We start from the raw sequence: 15,746 nt of genomic DNA, 5'->3' as shown, positions 1-15,746 counted from the left end.
CCTTCTCTCCCACACCGCCACTGATCCACTGTTTCCTACATTTCACTTGTCCTCCCTCACCATTCCATTACCTCACTCCACTCCACTGACCCATCCTGACCAGCCCATCCTCCTTAACTCCCCACCCCCACTCCCACTACCAGGTCAACATGTAAACTATTGCCCTCACATTCGTGTCCCAAAGAAATTATTTTTCCAGCGCTTTGCTGTGTGAGCCAGTGCTGGGCTAAGTGTGGGCACAGACCTTTGGGAGCCCACAAAGGGAGTACAGGAGAACTGTACAGGAGACACAGGACGGATTATGCACCAGAGTTTGGTTTAGATTTTCTGTGCCGGGAGACTTGTGAAGAGAGACAGGTCAGGTAAAGAGAAAGAGGAGAGAGACCTCTTTCCCATCCCTGCCCCCATTCACACATTGCACACCCCAAACATTTCCCCCCAACTATTTCTGGAGCCTCGTGTCTCTCTCTTCCTTGTGAGCCCCTGGTCCACTCCTGTGACTCATCCAGCTGTGTGAACTTTGTGTTCTTGTTGCCACCTGGCCAGATGTCATCCCTTCTCACAGGAAACCCAAGAGTCACCCCCCTTACCCACTCAGCACAGAGAGCTTTTCTCCCCAGCATCACCTAGAAGGTGAGGTAAGGCCCCGCTTCTCCAGGAGCCCTCTGTGGTGAAGGTACTCAGTCCTTCAAGAATCACTTTTCCCACCTGGCCAGCATAGCTCAGTGGTTGAGCATTGAACTATGAGCCAGGAGGACACGTTCGATTCCTGGTCAGGCCATCTGCCTGGGTTGTGGGTTTGATCTGCAGTGCGGGGCACAGCCAATCGATGATTTCTCTTTCATCATTGATGTTTCTATCTCTCACTCCATCTCCCTTCCTCTCTGAAATCAGTAAAATATATTTTTAAAAATCACTTTTCCCAAGCCTTTTATGAATTAACACCCTGGGACTAATATGCAGTTTCTGGCTGTGTGAGGCAGGACTTCTATTTATTTACTTATTCTAAATTTCCCTCACTCATTCCTAGGTATTTTGAGGTTTGGAGAGAAAATATTTGTCCATACTGTATTTTGGTCTGGCCTCCTCCATATTAGTTTTTGTTCCTTTCACCTGGGCTTGCATAGCAGATGGACTCATATTTCTTAGATCTCTGCAACCATGAGGAGGCTGGTTTTCCCATATGGCCATGCCCTAGTTTTATGTTGGGGTTGAACTTTTTTAAAAAAATGTATTTTTATTGATTTCAGAGAGGAAGGGAGAGGGGGAGAGGAATAGAAACATCAATGATGATAGAAAATCATCGATTGACTGCATCCTGTATGTCTCCTACTGGGGATCGAACCTGCAACCTGGGCATGTGCCCTTGATTGGGATTGAACCCCAGGGCCCTTCAGTCCACAGGCCAATGCTCTATCCACTGAACCAAACCGGTTAAGGCTGAACTTTTGTTTCGAAGCTCATATATGTATTGTGTTTGGGCCTACTTATTGTTTTTTAATTTATTTATTTATTGACAGTATTATAGATATCCCCCATCATTCCCCCTTCCCCCCCCCTCCACACAGCCCTCACCCTACCCCAGGCCTTCCCCACACTATTGTCTGGGTCCAGATTGTTTTAAGTTCAGCATTACTGAGGTCTGGTTTACATACAATAAAATGGACCATTTTAGTTGTCCATGTTGACAAGGTTTGACAAATTTGTACATTTGTGAACCACCACTACAATAAAGATATAGGACACTTCCTCTACCCTGATAAGTTCCCCTGTGCCTCATCCCAGTCAGTTCTCCTGAACCCCCCACCCCAGATAACCACTGATCTGCTTTCTGTCACTACAGGTTAGATTTGTCTTTTCTAGCACTTGCGGTTCGAACAAGCTTGGGATGAGTTTTTATAAAAGCCCATTAGGGAAGACATTAGAGGCTAATTACACTGAGAGCAGAGAGAAGTGGCTGTAGACAGGAAGCAGAGAAACCTAGGTTACCTGGCCCTGCACACACCAGCGCTTCCCCCTCCCCCCACCCCCAAGGATTGTTTTAGTGCAATGTAAATATTGGTGGGTGGGGCGTGAGAAAAGGCTGGGTTGTGCAAGGTTGTATTATTCATCACCTTGTTTCACTGAGGAGGGAGACATGCAGGTTGGAGCAGTAGAAAAGCTTCAGGGAGGAGGCAGCTATGACTTGGATGCCTGCAGTGGAGAGGGAAGATCAGTGTTGGGTTTGTTAGGGGATAGAGAAGTGTTCAGACTACACTGTTCTTGTTGCTGCACTGAGCAGACCTTGCAGTAGCTCCCTCTTGCTCTTAGGAAAAAGTCCCAAAAGTCCAACTTGCTTTGTATGGTCTGCAAGACCTTGCAAGGTTTAGCCTTTGCTACCTACCCTACTTCAGATCTCACCATTGCTCTGTGAAAATTCCACAGCCACAGCACACTGAATTGCCCTCACTTCCTGGAAAGTGCCATCCACACTCTTTCTCCTCTCGGCCTTTGAAAATGCTGTTTCCTCTGCCTGCCTGCCTGCCTGCCTGGTACCATCTTTTCTGTCTGTTACCACCTGCTCCATGCCACCGTGCCCCAAATCTCTCCTTTATCTCCTCTTCATATATCAGGTCTCAGGTTTGCCACCCTATTCCCCTACAAGGGATTAAGTACCCTTTCAGGAGGCGGGATCGGGTAATATCCCCCCTGGAATATAAACTCTGTGATGACAAGGATCATGTTTGTCTTGTTCATGTTGATTCTCCTGAACCTAACACAATGCCTGGAATATATTAACTTCTGAAAATGAGTTAATTTGGAAAACTTGGAAACCGTTCTTTGGAAATTTTGCTCTGAGTGTTTGAAGGATGGGAAGGGATGAACCTGGGATGGAGAGACAAGTGGGGAGGGATAACAAGGAAATGTCACAGTAGAAGCATGTTTTTCCAGGTTCATGTTAATATCTGCTTTGACAGGGCTATGAATGATTCATATTTGAACCACATATACCCATGCCTTAAAAGCTGGGTGTTGGAGATTAAGAGATCAGAAATTCTGATGATAGATAGCCATTCTCCTTTAACAATTATTTGTTGAGTGCTGCTATATACAAGGTACCATTCTAGGTATTAGTAATAGAGCAACAAACAAAAGAATCAAAAACCCCTGCTTTCATGGATCTTAACTTTTAGGAGGTAAGTTGTCAATAAACAGATAAGTAAAATATAAAGTTTGTCAGATGGTGTGGTAGGTGTCAAGAAGAAAAATAAAACAGGAAAATAGACTAGGAAGTTCAGGGATTTGGAAGATTATGATTTAAATATAGTGGTCAGGGAAGGCCTCATACATGTGACATTTGAGAAAGAACGGAAGGAAATTAAAGAGTTAGCTATGTGGTATCTGGGGGGAAAGCATCCCAGACGAAGGCCACAGCAAGTGTAAAGAACCTGAGATAGGAGCTTGCTACACATGTTCTGGATCAGCAAGGAAATGGGAGGAGGGAGGTGGCAGGAAATAAATTCAGAGAAGTGTATCCCTCTACCCCAGAGGGTTAATCAAATAACTCATGGCATATTAAATTGATCATGATGAAGCTCCATGAATAATAATGTGTCATTAAAATGCATGAATGTCAAGCACCATAAACCATGACCAGCTCAAAACATCGCTAGTAATGCCCCAATAACAAAGTGTCCTTCCTGAAAATTGCGAGAATTCTAACTAGCTGCATGTGTGTATGTGCAGGAGGAGCTTTGCAAAGTTGCCAAATAGTGCCTGGCAGCCAGACTTCTTAGTAGAGAACTGAATTAGAGTCTTCTGTGAACTCCAGTGAGAAGCTAATTTTAGTTTGTGACTAACAAATTTTAGTACTCCTTTATAACTCAGTTGGTTACCATAAAAAATTTGAAAGTCTAGAATTTTACATCACTTGCCTGTAAGAGCTAAAGAAAAGACTCACATTTTTGGATTATTTTGTCCCTCCAGAGGCCCCTCTGAGACAATACTTGTACTATTGATCTTGATGAGGGGTGACTAGGTAGGGGTGAGTGGCCAAGATTGGGTACAAGGCCAAAAGAGAGTATTAGATAATTCAGAGATTTTGAATCTGGTGACTGGGCCTGGGATCCATAGAAGAGAGGACAGGAGAGGGTGAGCAGAATCTAAGGGAAATTGATATGTTCCTGTATGTCCAAAGTATGAATGATATCCTCACTCTTGTTACCTTTCTCTTTAGTATTATCCTTATACCTCTCTTCTTTCTCAAGTCCTAAATAGAAACCTTTGCCCCTGAACCTCCTAAATATCTCTTGAATTAAGCCAATTTTTTTCATACTCATTGCCACCCTTCTAGCCCAACCTATAATCATCTCTCACCCAGAGTGCTGTGAAAGCCTTGTAACTGGTATTCCCCTCACCCACTCACGCCCCTTACAATCTATTCTCTACATTGCATCAAGTGATATTTTCAAACTATCAACCTGATTATGTCATCCTCCACTCAGAACCCTTCAGTATCTCCCCATTGCCCTTATGACAGGGCCCAACTTTTTAGGTAACTCTTCAGGTACCTATATGGGCCAAGGCCTACTTGGATCTCTAAGCCTTCACTTGTACCACTTTTTCCCTATGATTGCTGTACTTCAGTTCTATGGGGTGTTCCCCCTTTCTGGAACACTCTTTACACCTTCCCTTACACAGGTACTCACTCCTAAGATTTCAGCCCAAACATCAATCCCTACAACCCACTCCAGTGCCTTCTGCCTTGTTAATGATGATAGGGTTAAGGTTCCTCTATTATATAGTCTAATTGCTCTTAATCCTTTCTCCTATAGCATGCATCACAGTGTGTAATTATTCACTTGTTTGTGTAATTATTGCTGTATGTGTCTCTTATTAGACTGGAGCTCCTTGAGAGCAGACCTGTGGATGTTTTTGCTCACTTCTGTATTCTCAGTTCCTAGCACAGTGGCCATCACATTCACCCCCATGAATGCTTATTGAATGGATGATGGACCGTGGGTGGGGAAGTAGCATAGAATGCTATGGAAGCATGTAGTAGGAGGTCCTAACACTGATTCTGGGGGAATCAGGGAATACTTCTAGGAGGAATGACATGATGGAAGGTTTGGAAAGACGAAGGAGTCCAAAATGTAGGATAAGGAGTAAGCATAGAAGTTAGAAGACAAAGGAAGAATAATGTCCCAGAAGCCTAAGGAAGAGCATGTCTATGAGTTTATAGTGTTTATAGAGTATGAGGTCAATGAAGCTAACAACTAGACATAGAATAATTAGTAAGTTATTGGGGACCTTGGAAAGAACAACTTCAGAGGTAAAAGCCAAACTGAATAGAGCTAAAAAGGCAGTAAAGACCACGTAGACAGGATTTTTTTTAGAGAAGAAAGTGAAACTTAAATATGTTAAATGCCGAGGGGCAGGACCCTGGCACAGATAGAAGATGTTGAAGATGGAGGAGACTGATAAAATAATGGGTAGAGCCAAGTCTCTGAGGAGGTGGGAGTGGATGAGTTACGGACAGAAGGTGGAACAGTGTAACAGGAGAGGAGAAAGGAGAAAGGTTTGCATGCAAATGATGCCAATTCAGAGGTTTAGTGGCAGGAAGTTAAGAGTTTTCTCTTCCTCTAGTAGTGTTATGGAATTCCTTATGGAAGTGATAACTAGAAAACAAATTTTGCCAATGGCTGTTCCATTTTGTTATGATTACAGTCACGCTATTTTCAGATTTACAGTCTGAGGTTTGTCATGCACAATTATCAGATTACAAAACAGCTGTGAGCATCTGAGGCCAGAACTTGGTCTCATCCCCTGTTTGCTGTGGAGCCTAGGATGTTGTTAGTACTCAGTGCATGCCAGGTACTCAAATAATAAAGGCAGAGAGCGCTCGTGCTTATCCCTGGGATTTGCAGCCTGCAAGCTGATGCTGAAGAGTAATTTTGATTCTCTGGCTCCAGCTGTGAGCCAGCCACATGAAATTGTTTTCTGTCGCTTAGGAATTTGTAGGGGGTACTCAATCTTCCCAATTGCCGAGACCGAGTTGTACGGAAGAAGCAAGCAAAGGACACTATTACTGATCAAACTTTGGTTTCACTGCTTTGTGTCTCGCAACACCCTGCCCTACTATGCAGTCACTGGATTCTGGTTTGTATGGTGGGCTTATGTGCTCCATTTATCTCACCTCCTAGGCTGAGAACCCTTGAAGTGGGACCAACTCAACCTGGGTTCTTCTTTAGCTATTATCCTGGGATCTGACACATAGTGAGTGCTAATAAATACTGGGTGAATGAGTAATGACTGAATGAACTTATTGAGTAAATAAATGAATGATGAAAAGATACATACTATAGTCTAGGAGAGTTTTCCTCAGTGGTTAGAGCCTTGGCCCACACACTGAAGGGTTGTGAGTTTGATTCTCAGCCAAGGACACGTACCTCGGTTGCAGGTTCAATCCCTGGCCCCGGATGGGGTGCAAGAAGGAGGCAACTAATAGATGTGTCGTCTCTCTCACATTGATGTTTCTCTCTCTCCCTCCCTTTCATTTTCGCTAAAAAAAAAATTAATGGGAAAAATATCCTTGGGTGAAGATGAAAGAAAGAAAGAAAGAAAGAAAGAAAGAAAGAAAGAAAGAAAGAAAGAAAGAAAAGAAAAGAAAAGAAAAGAAAAGAAAAGAAAAGAAAAGAAAAGAAAGAAGGAAGGAAGGAAGGAAGGAAGGAAGGAAGGAAGAAAGAAAGAAAGAAAGAAAGAAAGAAAGAAAGAAAGGAAAGAAGGAAGGAAGGAAGGAAGGAAGGAAGGAAGGAAGGAAGGAAGGAAGGAAGGAAGAAAGAAAGAAAGAAAGAAAGAAAGAAAGAAAGAAAGAAAGAAAGAAAAGACACATACTAAAATATACTGAACACTAACTTTTTTAGGCTTGCAGAAGCAGTTCAGGTTTTCTTCACCCTAGTCAGAGCAGCCTAATTCTGTTAACTATGTGGGGACCCTACTCCTGATGCTAAGCTTGTTTTTCTACTTTTATTTTTACCTTATGTCCATTTTCTCATTTACTTATTTTCCATGTGTCACATATTCAGTCTTAAATCTTGATTTGAGACAAATTGGAATATAAATGGGTAAGGAAAAAAAATCTGCTGATCCCTGGGCAGACATGTGGTTCAAGCCTCTATATCTTTTTTTAAAAATATATTTTTATTGATTTCAGAGAGGAAGGGAAAGGGAGAAAGAGATATGGTAGAAACATCAATGATGAGGGAGAACCATTGATTGGCCACCTCCTGCATGCCCCACATTGGGAATCGAGCCCACAACCCACGCATGTGCCCTGACCAGGAATTGACCCATGTGACCTCCTGGTTTATAGGTTGATGCTCAATCACTAAGCCAAGCCGGCCAGGCTCTATATCTTTATTAATGATTTTGTTCCCTCTGCCTAGAATGCCCAAGTCTTTCCTACTTCTCCTGCCCTTTATGGGCTTAGAAAACCCCAAGGCACATGTATATTTGTTAAGCTCTTTAAGTTGCAAAGAACAGAGGCTCACTCATGTAAAGGAGGGAGGTAGATGAAGGGAGAAGGTGTATATGTCGGGGTTGTGGGTGGACATTATCTATACAATAAAACCCTAATATGCAAATAGACCGAACGGCAGAACAACCTAACAACCGGTTGCTATGATGTGTGCTGACCACCAGGGGTCGCGCACGAAACATGGCGGGCGTCGGCCGTGGTGGGATGGTGGAGCAGGTGAGGGGGGATGCCAGACCAAGGCGGGGCGCCGGTTGCTGTCATTGGGGCAAGCCTCTGGTGATTACTGAAAATTCTTTGCTCCCGCGTGCCATGGTCCCGCCCGGTGCTCACACCTGCTGCTGGTGCCCAGCGTTGGCCCCGATCGCTCGGCACCATCAGCGGGTGTGAGCGGTGGCTGCCGGCCCCGATCACCCCTCAGGGCTTCTCCACCACCCCCTGCTCCTAAGGGGTGATTGTGGCTGGCAGCCCTCTTGCACCCGCTGCCAGCGAAGGCCCCACTTGCACCTGCTGCCAGTGCCAGAGCTGCCACTTGCACCCAATGCTGGCACCGGCCCCAATCATTTTGTGCTGTCAGCAGGTGTGAGTGGGGCCAGTGCCATCAGCGCGTGGGAGCGGTGGCGGCGGGAGCAGGGCTGCCAGCAGACGGGGCTGGGGGTCGTGGCAGAAGGGGCCGGGCTGGGGTGCAGAGGATGGGCTGAGACCCGCCCCTATGCCCACTGCAGCCTCGTGGCCCACAGTTCCTTTCAAGGTGCACGAATTTGTGCACTGGGTCCCTAGTAAATACATAGATAGCCTAGAATTGGAATTGGAAAACTATTGGTTCTGAAAGTAGTAATTACCTTCTTCATATCTCATGGTCTCTCTACTTTTCTTAGCAAGTATGTTTCATTCCCTATTTTCATTTCCCAACCAGCCAAGTTTTGTATGGTTTCTGCTAAACACACTTTAGTGTGTTTCCAGCTTATCATGGTTACTCTGGCCTCTCTCTACCTCACAACCATTTCCATCAGTATCTCCATCCAACCACCAATTCTCCCTGTAGTCCTAATTCATACTTTTGGAGCAGGAATCTGGTTGATCCCAGCTTGTCTGTTTATGCTAGGCTGTATCCAGGAGGAACACGATCCTATGGCTCTCTTAGCACCAAAGCTGTGAGCAGGGCAGTTTCCCTTTGGAGGAGAAGTGAACTTTCTTTGGTTTTTCCAGTGCAAGGTATAACCTGCTTTACTCCAAAGTAACTTGTGCTTTGTTTCTGATAAATCTGTTTCTCATAGATTGGACAAAAAGGACCTAAGATTTTTTCTAGCCTAATGCCTTCATTCAGAACTTATATTTACACTAGAGGCACAGTGCACGAAATTCGTGCACGGGGGGGGGGGGGCTGTCCCTCAGCTGGGCCTGCACCCTCTTGTAACCCGGGACCCCTTGGGGGATGTCCACGTGCCGGCCTAGGCCTGCTTCCCATGGGGAGCAGGTCTAAGCCGGCAGTCAGACATCCCTCTCACAGTCTGGGACCCCTCGCTTCTTACCGCCTGTCTGCTCACTGCTTCTTAGCGCTGCCACGAAGGCAGGAGAGGCTCTTGCCACCATCGCTGTGCTTGACAGCTGTGAGCCCCGCTTCTGGCTGAGTAGCGCTACCCCTATGGCAGTGCACTGACCACCAGGGGGCAGCTCCGGTGTTGAGCATCTACGCTGGTGGTCAGTGCACATCATAGCGACCCATTGTTCTGGTTGTTCTGCCATAATGGTCGCTTAGGCTTTTATTGTATAGATTACAAATGGTTCTGTCCTTTACACAAGTCTTTAGGTGTATGTGTTTTTAAATAGCATGTTTCTGCAATGAAGTTTAAAATACAGCACACTTTATATATAACTTCTAAAGACCTTGACATATGGGACTTATATTCTGGCCATACTGGAGCAATTCATACTGAACTTGCCCTCCCACTGTAACCAACTCTAATCCTGGACACAGTGTACGAGGCAACTCTTTTAGGCATTCCCTCCCAACAGTGATTTTTGATGAAGGAAATACCCAACGTGAGTTACGTGTTTATCTTCACTTTCTGCCTGGGACAATTTCTTGATCATGGTTCAGGGAGATAGAGCCAAAGGAGAGTATGATGATACCAGTGATACAACCCAGGTATTGGAATTAACAAACAGTGACTTTGAAGTAGCTGTTACAGATACATTTATAGACTTAAAGGAAATAATGAGTTAATGAATGAGAACCTAAGCAGAAAAATGGAAACGATGAAAAAATATCTATCAGAAATGAAAAATGTATTGGATAGGCCTAATAGCTAAATGTGAAGGTGGATCCATTGAAATTATTCAATCTGAAGAACAGAGAAACAAGATTTTAAAAAAACTAAAAAGAGCCCTGGCTGGTGTGACTCGGTTGGTTGGGTGTCATCCCATGCACTAAAGGGTTGCTGGTTTGATTCCCATTGGGGGGCAGGCAGGAGGCAGCTGATCATTGTTCCACTCTGGAACAATGTTTCTCTTTCTCCCTCTCCCTTCCTCTCTCTCTCTAAAAATCAATAATAATAAAAAAGAACCTTAGTGACCAGTGGGAATATGTCACATATTGTAATTTGGGACATGAATATAGTTGGATCCCAGAAGGAAAGAGAGAAGGGGGCAAAATATTTAAAGATATAATGATAAAAAAAATTCCTAAATTTGATGGAAAACATACAGTACTATCAGAAGTGCAATAAGCCCCAAGAAGGAGAAATACACAGAAAACCACACCTAGGTTCCTCATAGTCAAAATATTGAAAAACAAAGATAAAAATAAAATCTTGAAAATAGCCAGAAAAAAATGAAACATTTCATATAGGAGAATAATGATATGATTATGGCTGACTTCTCACTATAAATAATGGAGGTCAGGAAACAATGAAATGACATATTTAAAGCACTGAAAGAAAATTACTGTCAACCCAGAATTTTATGTCCAGCAAAAATACCCCTAAAAAGGAGGGCAAAATAAATATATTTTCAGATAAACTAAAGCTGAGAGAATTTGTCATCAGTAGACATTTACTATAAGAATTACTAAAGGAAGTTATTTAGGCTGAAGGAAAATAATACCTGATGGAAGCTATATCTATAGGAAGAACCAAAAAAAAAATACTGGAAATGGTAAATATGTGGCTAAAGATAAAAGACTAGCTTTTTATCTTCTGTTGCTTTTCTTAAAAGACATATTAAAGTAAATATTAAAGTAAAAGACTGCTTAAAGTAAAAATAATACCATTGTAAGGTGGAGATTATACTGTACATAGAAATAAAATACATGACAACAATAGGGCCAAGGGTAAGGTGGTGATGGTAAATGGAATTAAGATGTTATAAGGCTATTACATGATGAAATAGGAAGTGGTATGATATTTATTTATTCTTAGTAGACTATGGTAAGTTTAGGGTGCATATTGCAAACCTTAGAGCAACCACAAAAAGGTACAGCTAAAAAAAAAAACAATAGAGAAAATAAAATACTAAATAAAACACACACACACACACAAAACAGTCAACACAAAAGAAGACAAAATGAACAGAGAAACAAAAGTGAGGAAAGAAAAAAGCAAGACTGAACTATATGCTGCCTCTAAGAGGTAGAATTAAATGTAAAGACATAGAAAGTAGAAAATAAAAGAATGGAAAAAATATACCATCAAATGGAAAACTGTGCTGTTATAGTATTATCAGAACTAAGTAGGCTTCAAGACAAGAAGTATTTCCAAAGATATATAATGACATCTATAATAATAAAAGCATAATATGCTAATTAGACCAGATGTCCTTCCGGACGAAGCCAGGGCTGGCAGCCGAGGGAAGGAAGGTCTACTCTTGCATGAATTTCATGCATCGGGCCTCTAGTTTTATAATGATAAAGGGTTTATTTAAGAGGAGACATGTAATCACAAATGTGTATGCTTATTAATAGAACTTCAAGATATCTGAATAAAAACTGACAGAGCTAAAGGGAGAAATAGAGAAATACACAATGATGTTTGCGGGTTTTAACACTCCTTTCTCAGCAATTGAAAGATACAGAAGATCTGGTAACCAGCTTGACCTACTTAACATTTATAGAACACTACAAGAAATGTAGAATGAGTATTACACCTAAGAACTACAGAATGTTCATAAAAATAGACCATATATTAGAACATGAAATAAATCTCAATACATTTGAAAAGATTAAAATCTGACAGATTTTAACTCAATTTAAACATCCCTCCACAAAAGAAATAATCTCAGCATACTAGGACTAGTTTGACTAAAATAGAATTAAATTAAAAATAAATAGCAATATGTTTTAAATCCCTAAATATTTAGAGATTAAGGAACATACTTCTAAATAACACCTGTCAAAAAAAGCACATGAGAAATTAGAAAACATTTTTGATTGAATGGTAATCTATATATATAAAAGGCTAATATGGAAAGTGTCCCCACAGGAGTTCGACCAGGAGACCGGGAGTTCTATCACTTGCTATGATGTGTGCTGACCACCAGGGGGCAGTGCAGAATAAAGGAAGGCCTCGGCTGGCAGCCGGCAGCTGGGGAAGGGAGGCTCTGGCCGGCAGCCGGAAGGCCCCAATTGGCCCTGATCGCCGGCCAGGCCTAGAGACCCTACCCATGTGTGAATTTCATGCACTGGGCCTCTAGTGAATATATAACATCACAAATTGTGGGGAGCTGCAAAGGTGTGCTTAAATGCCTATTTTAGAAAAGAAGAAATATTTAAAATTAATGTTCTAAGTTTCTACCTTAAGAAAATAGGAAAAGATGAGCAAATTAAATTCAAAGTAATAAAAGCAAGATTTATTTAATCAATTCCATTTATTTTATTGACTTATTCATTTATTTTATTATTTCATAGAAATAATGAGAAAAATAATAGAGAAAATTAACAAAGCTAGAAGTTGGTTCTTTGAAAAGATTAATAAAATTGGTAAAACCTAGCAAGGTTTATCAAGATAAAAAAGAAAGCACAACAGCCAATATTAGGGATGAAAAATGAGATATCACTATAAATCCCCAGACATTAAAAAGGATTAATATCCTCAATAGGAAATATTATCAGCAACTTTATGTCAATACATTTAAAATTTAGATGGAATGAAAAAATTTCTTAAAAAACACAATTTACCTTACGTGACACAGAAAGAAATGGAAAATACGAAAACACCATGCCTATTTAAAGAAATTGAATTCATAATTTAAAACCTCCCCACAAAGAAACTCCAGGCCCAAATGGTTTCATTGTATCAAATATGTAAGAAATAAATAGCACCAATCTTACACAAAGTCTCACAGAAAGTGGAGGAGAACTAAACAAGACCCAACTCATTTGATGGTGACAAAATGAAAGCTATTATAAGCAAAGAAAATGACAGGCCAATAGTCCTCATGAACATAGATGTAAAACATCCAGCAAAATATTAGCGAGTTTGTTCCAGCAATATATAAAGAGAATAATATATCAGACCAAGTAGGGTTTATTTGAATAACACAAACTTAGCTCAACATTAAAAAAAAAAATCAAGGTACTACTTCACATTAACGGGAAAAAAGGATGACATCTCAATAGATTCAGGAAAAAATTTTGACAAAATTCAACATTAATCCACAAAATATTAGTGAGTCAAATAAGATGATATACTTGGCAGATGTTTAGTAAACTGAAAGGTGCTATATAACTGGAAAGTATTTCTATTGTCATTCCCTGTTGTGTCCAGTTTTCCCAGCACCAATCTGCATTCCCACCAAAAGTGCACAAGAGTTCCCTTTTCTTTACATCCTTGCCAATACTTGCTAGTTGATTAATTGAAGATAGCCATTTCAACAGGCATACACACATTCTTAAAGTAAGCAGATGGGTCTAATGCCTGTCACTTAAAAAAGTTAATAATACATCTTGGAGAGCTTTCCATACAATACATGCAAGTTTACGTCATTCTTTTAAAAATATGCATAAAAGCCCTGGCCGGGTGGTTCAGTGATCCCATACACACAAAGGTTATGGGTTAATTCCCTGATCCCTGGTCGGAGCACGTACAGGAGACAAGTGATTGATGTTTCTCTTTCCCTCTTCTTCCTTCCTCTTTCTCTAAAATCAATAAAAACATATCCTCAGGTGAGGATAAAGAAAAAATTAAAAATAGGCATAATCATCCATCCCATGCCATAATTTATTTAACTAGATTTCCATTGATGAATATTTGTGCTTTTACATTTTAAATATTACAAATAAGACAAAGAACCAAGATGGCGGCGTAGGTAACCGCCTGTACTCGCTGTCTCCCACAATCACATCAAAATTACAACTACAGTACAGAACAACTATCATTCAGAACCACCTGAAAGCTGACTGAATGGAAGTCCCACAGCTAGAGAAGTAAAGAAGAAAGCACATTGAGACTAGTGGGAGGTGCCGAATGGGCTGGCCTGACACCCATGTGTGCTGCTCTTTTAATCAGGAGGGAGATCATCTCTGCAAAGGTTGCACGTGAGGAGCAAAGGGTCCCAGCCCCACACCAGACACCCAGTCCAGGGTTCCAGAACTGGGAAGAGAAGTCCCTGTAAGTATGGGCTGTAAAAACCAGCAGGGACTGTGGCTGACTGACACAAGGCTGCTGGAGACCCAGGCGTTCCATTTTAAGGGCCAGCGCACAAACTTACGCAGACTTGATACCTCTGAGCTCCAGCACCAGGCGGCTCTGGGAGAGGAACTGGACTGCCTGGCATCGGGGCAGGAACTCAGGAGTGGCCAGGAGTGGCTTTCTCCCAGACCAGGGGTGCTCCCAAGGGTCATGGTTCCTGTGCTGGGATCTCCCCTATCAAAGGGACGACTGGCAGCCATATCAGAGTCTCAATCTGCCTGGAGGACACTGTTAGCTCCACCCTGGGGATTCCCTGAGACCCCACCCCATCCAAATTGCAGCCCTGCCCAAGCTGTTTGCAGCAGCTTTTCCATACGAATAGCCTGTCCTGGCTCCAGCTTCAGACTGCTAAAATCTCAAGCTATAGCCAGTGACAGTGTGCCCCAAACCTATCAATAAAAGGCCCAAGACCAGGCTCTAGCACCAGCCTGCCTTGCTTCACAGCTGGGCCTCGCCTCCTGCATAGCAGCTCTCCCACTGTAGTTGCAACTGGTCTGCACAGCCAATTGGCCTGGAGGTCAACCCCTCCCAGAGATGCCAACAGCAATCAAGGCTCAACTACACAGTCCACACAGGGGCGCAGCTCGAGTGCCCAGCTCAGGTGACTGGAGAGGAAGGACCTTCATGAGAGCTTCAAGGGACTTAGTGAGGCTCTTAAGGATCTTAGTGAGATTTTTTTTAAACATAATGTGTCTTTTTATGTTTTTTTTAAAAATATGTTTTTATTTATTTTAGAGAGAGAGGAAGGGAGAGGGAGAGAGAGAGACATCAACAATGAGGGAGTCATTGATTGGCTTCCTCCTGCATGACCCCTACTGGGGATCGAACCTGCAACTCGGGCATGTGCCCTGACAAGGAATCGAACGGTGACCTCTTGGTTCATAGGTCAATGCTCAACCACTGAGCCATGCTGGCCAGGCTATGTGAGAATTTCAATGACGTGAAAAAAGACCAATGAGAAATTAAGCATACACCAACTGAAATAAAGAACAATTTACAGGGATTCAACAGTGGAGTAGAGAATTCCAAAAATCAAGTTAACAAGTTGGAATATGAGAAAGCAAAAAACACCCAATCAGAAGAGCAAAAAATAAATATGAAGGAAGTGTAAGGAGCCTCTGGAACAACTTCAAGCATACCAACATTCATATTATGGGGTGCCAGAAGGAGATGAGAGAGAGCAAGATATTGAAAACCTATTTGAAAAGATAATGTCAGAAAACTTTTCCTACCTGGTGAAAAAATAGACTTACAAGTTCAGGAAGCACAGAGAGTACCAAACAAGAGGAACCCAAAGAGGCCCACACCAAGACACCTCATAATTAAAATGTCAAGGGCAAAAGACAAAGAGAGAATCTTTTTTTTTTAATTAAATCTTTATTGTTCAGATTATTACAGTTGTTCCTCTTTTTTCCCCCCATAGCTCCCCTCCACCCGGTTCCCACCCCACCCTCTGCCCTTATACCCCCCCCCCCCCCCCCACTGTCCTCATCCATAGGTGTATGATTTTTGTCCAGTCTCTTCCCCCACCCCCCACACCCCTTTCC

General features: G+C 42.3%; 1 protein-coding gene across 2 annotated transcripts in view; it reads left to right on the top strand.

Annotated features, from left to right (window-relative positions):
- The window catches only part of DNAI1 (dynein axonemal intermediate chain 1), a 56,873-nt gene that overhangs the window by 417 nt on the left and 40,710 nt on the right, over positions 1-15,746 (top strand). The gene's annotated exons all lie outside the window — the stretch shown is intronic.

This window comes from Myotis yumanensis, unplaced genomic scaffold (genome assembly GCF_028538775.1).
Source record: "Myotis yumanensis isolate MYYU_CA2020_CCGP unplaced genomic scaffold, mMyoYum1.0.hap1 SCAF_12, whole genome shotgun sequence".
Lineage (NCBI taxonomy): Eukaryota > Metazoa > Chordata > Mammalia > Chiroptera > Vespertilionidae > Myotis > Myotis yumanensis.
Note: the sequence above shows the minus strand (reverse complement) of the source record. Positions and strands in the feature narration are given on the sequence as shown.